The sequence below is a fragment of the Marmota marmota genome, unplaced genomic scaffold (genome assembly GCF_001458135.2).
Source record: "Marmota marmota marmota unplaced genomic scaffold, marMar, whole genome shotgun sequence".
Lineage (NCBI taxonomy): Eukaryota > Metazoa > Chordata > Mammalia > Rodentia > Sciuridae > Marmota > Marmota marmota.
Window position 1 is genome coordinate 15504198 of NW_026000229.1, and position 6220 is coordinate 15510417.

At 47.6% G+C, this 6220-nt stretch overlaps 1 protein-coding gene across 4 annotated transcripts in view; it reads left to right on the forward strand.

The window, feature by feature from the left end:
- The window catches only part of Megf11 (multiple EGF like domains 11), a 212489-nt gene that overhangs the window by 138602 nt on the left and 67667 nt on the right, over positions 1 to 6220 (forward strand). The gene's annotated exons all lie outside the window — the stretch shown is intronic.

A 6220-nucleotide genomic window follows, 5' to 3' on the forward strand; every position in this document is an offset into this window, starting at 1 on the left:
GGCATCTTTGGCTGCCTGCTTTACATTTCTGGATGCCAAAGGCTACCCATAAGCCCCCTTCCAGCCAACCAGCTCTGCCCATCAGTTGCTTCCCTGTTCCCTGAGGCTCCAAAGCAGCTGCTAGATCACTGAGGCTGAATTTCCCAAGCTGTATCCTGCCTCTGTCCCCAGAAACATACCCCATTTTGGTGGGGGGCTCATTGGTACAGCCCTCCCCTAGGTCCCGACGACAGGGCTGCTGAGCAGAAGCAGGATATTTCAGGAGGGTGTGAATGCAGAGGGCATAGGAGCAGCCAGGGTGAACAACTGCAGGCCCAGGGAGGCAGGCACAGCCTTGGCAGAATGTTTTAGAGAAGGAAAGGACCTTGGGGAGCATGTGGTCCAGCAGTATCCTAACTGAGCTGCACACTGGAGTACATGAGGGGATGGGACTGGCTAAATACAGATTCCCTGGCTCCACCTGAGCCGGCTGGGATCTCTGTCTTTAATAAGCTCCCAGATGATTCCGAAGAAGCCAGCCATGTCTGCATTTGGAAATAATTGAACAAAACCATAGGATTTCTTTCTTTCTTCCGCACAATGCTACAGTTTCTTAGGAAGAGAATGGGAGTCAGAGGGCTAATAATTAGGACTCTGGCTCCCACCCTATCCCCATTGCTCTGTCTTAATCTATTTTCTGTATTTGAGTTCTAGATAAGAGTACACATAAAAACAGGGTGTCCTAGCCAAGCACTGTGGTGCACACCTGTAATCCCAGTGGCTCAGGAGGCTGAGACAGGAAGATCACAAGTTGAGGCCAGCCTCAACAATTTAGTGAGGCTCTCTAAGAAATTAGTAAGACCCTGTCTCAAAATAAACAATTAAGAAAGGGCTGGGGATGTGGTAAAGCAATCCTGGGTTCAATCCCCTATACAAAAAAAAAGGTGGGGGGTGTCTTAGCTTTAAGAGATTTCAACACCACTGGTCTGTACAAACCTTCCTCTCTTGGATGATGGAGTTAAGGGTAGGGAGGCTAGTGACACCAAGGCCATGTCCCTGATTATGAGGGAAATAGATCCAGAATCCAGGTCTCTGGACTCCTGAGGGCCAGCCCTGGCTGCCTGTGTTGGTCTTTTTGGGGGAAGACAAAGAGCTGATGCCCTTACGTCCCTGTCCATTTCTTCTACGCTGAACAGTTCTCTGGCAAGGCCCTCTCAGAGATCTGCGGATGGGCAGGCTGGATCCTTATAGACCCAGGAGTGGGTGGGGGAGGTGGGATGGGGAGGTGATGAAGGCGAATAAGCCCCAGCAGACCCTGAGCCCATCCAGCCCTCTGGAGAGAGGCTGCTGCAGGCTGGCGGTGGCAGAGAGGGCGGGAAGCCACCAGGCAGAGGCATTTTTCCCCCTCTCCCTAACACAGTGAGAGGTTTGTTCTTCCAGATGATGGGAAACTCTGTTGATAGAAATCTTTGGATTTGAGGACTTTATGTTTTTAATTTTATTGTAGACAATTGCATTTCTATTTTTGACATAGCATTTAACTTGCAGATTTGCATGCATTATTAATACCCCTCTCGCATGCAGAGTCATAGTATAATGAGGCTGCAGCTTGGCCCTGAGGCTCCTCCCAGGGAGAGTTAGGGCCAAGGAGAAGACACTGGGGAGAAGGGTCCCCTGTTATCATCTTCCATTGCCCCACTTTCCCATTGACCCCCATGTGGCTGCAGCCACAGTTTTCCCACTCAGAGACCATGTGGAATATGATTTTTTATTCCCATCATACAGCTGCTCCCAAAGGGATAGAAGCACTGTGCAGAACTGGAACTGCCTGGAACTTTGGCCTCCAGGCCACCAGCTCCTGACAATGTGACAGGATACCTCACTTGCCCAGCTGTCATGAGCCCTTCTTTGGAGGGGCCTTTACAAAAAAACCTAGGAGTTATCCCCCCCCACCACCGGCCTCTGAGATCTTGCCAAACAGAGAAACTATGAGTAGTTTGATTCGGGTGGGCACCAGAGGCAGGTGGGAAGGGAGGAAGGAATGTGATCAGATCCCCTTGGGAGTTCCCAGTCTGATGGTGGAGGCTAGATGGGGTGCGGGCATGCACTCCACATGCATGTCTGCGCAGATCTGCAGACACCCAAGTGAAGGAAACGACAGGCTGGAAGAGAAACAGGGCTGAGAACCTGGGAAGTGGGTTCAGTTATCACTGAGGGTCACAGAGAGGCTTCTGGAACTGAGGTTGCAGGATCATAGAGGATGCTTAGTTCTGGGAAGGATGGTTTGTGGGGGCCCATGGCCGGGCCTATGGTCGGGATCACAGCACCGACGCCAACCACTGTTCACTGTCCACTGAGGGCTCCTGTGCCATCCTAGGACAGCAGCCATCATTGGAAATGAGCAGAACTCTTGACTCTTCTCCTGTCCAGCAACACAGTCAAAGGTCTCACTATAGTTAGAGACATTCCTGACCAAAGGGCAGGTGCATTAGTCTGCTCAGGCTGCCAAAACAAAGTAGGTGGCTCAAACCACAGGAACTCATCTCCTATGGGCTTTGGGGCTGGAATCTGAGGTCAAGGTGTCCACAGGGTTGGCATCTTCTGAGGCCTCACTCCTCAGCTTAGCAATGGCCGTCTTTTCCCTGTGTCTTCACACTACCTTCCCTCTGTGTGTCTGTCTCAATCTCCTCTTCTTGTAAGGACATGAGTCACAGTGGATCAGGGCGACCCATATGACCTCATTTTACCTTGGTCACCACTGTAAGGTGACCTCCAAATATAGCTATCCTCTGATGTACTGAGGGGTCAGACCTTAACTTTAGAATTTTGAGGATACACAATTCAGTCTATTGCAGCAGGAGAGAAATCCCCCTCTTTCTGACACCTTCCTGTCTGCCCTGTCCCCTGGCGCTCCCCAAAAGGCTGCTCTTCTGACCAGCAGTTGATGATGGATCACACAGTTTTCTTCCAGGTCCCAGGTTCTTCTGGGCTCCTGTCTCGAGCCACCTCATCAGCTGTCAGGTTGGTTCACTTAATATTCATTAAGAGCAGACTCATTAAGGTGCTCTACCTAGTTTCTTCGAATCTCCAATCTCAATCCTTACAGCCACTTGGGAGACCAGGGGTTACCACTCCCATTTTATTGATGAGAAAACTGAGGCTCAGAATGATCCCATGACTTGTCCTCACTCAACCATTTGGAAGAAGACAGAGCTGAGATTTGAGCCCAAGTCTGACTTTGCAAAGTCTAGTGTTCTCTCCACCCTACCAGGTAGCAAGACTCCAAGGAATCAAATTCTTTCAGGCCCCAGAAGCCCCAAGCCAGGGGGACCTAGAGATTCAGGGACTTCAGGTGCCTGGTGTTTGGGAATTCTGAGCAGGAGCTCAAAAGGAGCTCCCCGACTTGGCCAAAAAAATCGGAGGGCTGCTTGGTTTCCCCCAGGGAAGGCTGGAAGGGACCTTCTCTGCACCAAGCTGTCCTACTGGTTCGGAAGCCCTGGCTGGCCTACCAGGGAAGAGGGATCGATGGGTGGGTGTGCGTGCGTGCGTGAGGCCACACTGCTTGAGGATGAGGGTGTGGGAGACACAGCACCCCAAGTTGGCTTAAAACACTTTTTCAGAGTTAGGGTGTCCTTATGCAGTCCAGGACTGACTTGCACAAAAACCAAAAAGATTCCTTGTCACTCATGAGTGCCTCTAGTCTCTGGGGTACAGTGAGGAAAGCAGGGGTCTACCACACCCAGTGCCCCACCCCCACCTCCAGGAGGAGGAGGTCCCCCCACTCCACCCACCCACCAGCCTTGCAGTCCCCACCACTGCCTCTGCCCCGCAGTCCCTCCTGCCGGAGCCGCAGTGGCCCATGTGTGGAGGGGAAGATCTGAGCTAAGTGACCTCCCACTCACTTCATTCCCACTCAATTGGATCATCTCAAAAGATGACCCTGGTCTGGCAGCCTTCTCCTGACTAAACTGGCTTTGTCAGGGTCTGCAGTTATTGGTGCTTAATAATTGTGTGTTGAACTAATTGATTAATTAATTGGAGAATCATCCTTGATCTCCATGAGAGAAATGATTATCTCTGGTGTATAAGAGGCTGAAAGGGTGGCAGGAGACAGGACTGGGCTCTCAATGTCCATCCGAAAAAGAACTAATAGATCTATCTAGTTTAAATACCCTGAGGCTGATAGTGGAGGGGAGGGAGAAGGGGAAACCGGTCCCCTGCCCCAAATACAAATCCCTGAAAACAACCAGTTTTAAACCTTTTAGATGTTTCTTCTGGCATCTCCTTCCATTTTTCTACCTAACATGCTTTACTGCCATTTCTCGACTTTTCCATTTGAGATTTTAGCTGAATCTATTGACTTCCTGCCATAGAGTGAGATTTAGGTCCACCACGCACACAGATCAACACGAGCAACCCTCCTCCCAGCCTCCCGATGGAATTATATTACAATTTTGGATTCAATCCTGTTTAACGTGTATGTTAATATGCCCACGTATATACTGTTAGTAATTTAGACCCATGACTCCTGGACAGAAGCTTAAAACGTCTCTCAATAACGTCAGGCATGGAGAGGGCGCTCAATCAGCATTTCGCTTTCGTTTTGATTTTGAAGTCTCACTCTCAGAAGCCTGCATGCTTCTACCGCAGGATGAACTCTTGCTTTCCGGGTCTGCTGCGTGGTTGTCATTCTAGCACTTTCTCTCTCCACCACCCTGAACTCCTTTCACCTGTTGGAACCCATGCCTTTCTTTTTCTTTGACAATTCTTCTTTTCGGTGGGAAAAGAAAAAAAATCCTCTAGCACCTATCCAAGAAATATCCATGGAAGGTTAATTTTTTGAGGTTGTTAAAAATCTGAAAATTTGTTTACTGAATCCTCCACCTGGGTCTTAGTTTAGCTGGATGTAGAATTCTAGGGTGGAAATTAAATTATCCCCCCCACCACCTCTCTCTCTTTCTTTCTCTTGCTCTCTCTTTGGTCCTGAGGATTGAACCCAGTGGCACTCTGCCATTAATCTATGTCCCCAGCCTTTTTTATTTTTGAGATAGGTTCTCATTAAGTTGTTGAGGCTGGCCTCCAACTTGTGATCCTCCTGCTTCAGCCTTCCAAGTTCCTGGGATAATAGGCATATGCCACCATGCCCAGGTTTTCCTCTCCATATTTTTAAGGCATTCCCTGTTGTCTTCTAGTTTCTGGTTTAAAAGTCTAATAATTTGCTTCTTGATTTTTGTATGTGACTGCTTTCCTCTTTCTAAAAAGTTTTAGAATCATTTCTTTACCCATAAAGATATAAAAACTCACAATAATATGCCTTGATGGGGTCTTGTCTCCCTCGTTCCTTCCTTCTTTTCTCCCTTCCTTTCTTTCTATTATGTTTTCTCTACTATTTTCAGCCCTCTCTCTTTCTCTTTCTCTCATTCCATTTTGTAGATTTCTTCAACCTCTCTTGCAGAGCTGGGGTGGAGCTCCGTGGTAGAGCACTGTTTAGCTTGCATGAATTCCTGGGTTTGATCCAAAAACAAACAAGCAAATAATCTCCAGCTTTCCTATTCCAATTTTCAAATTTCTGCCATTTTCTTTTTTTATTCTCAAGAACTCTTTACTCTGGCTGTCCCCTTTAGTAGCACTCGTCTTCTTTCATGAATACTTTCTAATAGCTAGCTACCTGAGGATATTCACTTATATTATTATTTTTTTTTTAATTTTTTTATTGTTGGTTGTTCAAAACATTACATAGTTCTTGATATATCATATTTCACACTTTGATTCAAGTGGGTTATGAACTCCCATTTTTACCCCATATACAAATTGCAGAATCACATCAGTTACACATCCATTGATTTACATATTGCCATACTAGTGTCTGTTGTATTCTGCTGCCTTTCCTATCCTCTACTATCCCCCCTCCCCTCCCCTCCCCTCCCCTCTTCTCTCTCTACCCCCTCTACTGTCATTCATTTCTCCCCCTTGTATTATTTTCCTCTTTCCCCTCACTTCCTCTTGTATGAAATTTTGTATAACCCTGAGGGTCTCCTTCCATTTCCATGCAATTTCCCTTCTCTCTCCCTTTCCCTCCCACCTCTCATCCCAGTTTAATGTTAATCTTCTTCTCATGCTCTTCGTCCCTACTCTGTTCTTAGTTACTCTCCTTATATCAAAGAAGACATTTGGCATTTGTTTTTTAGGGATTGGCTAGCTTCACTTAGCATAATCTGCTCTAGTGCCATCCATTTCCCTG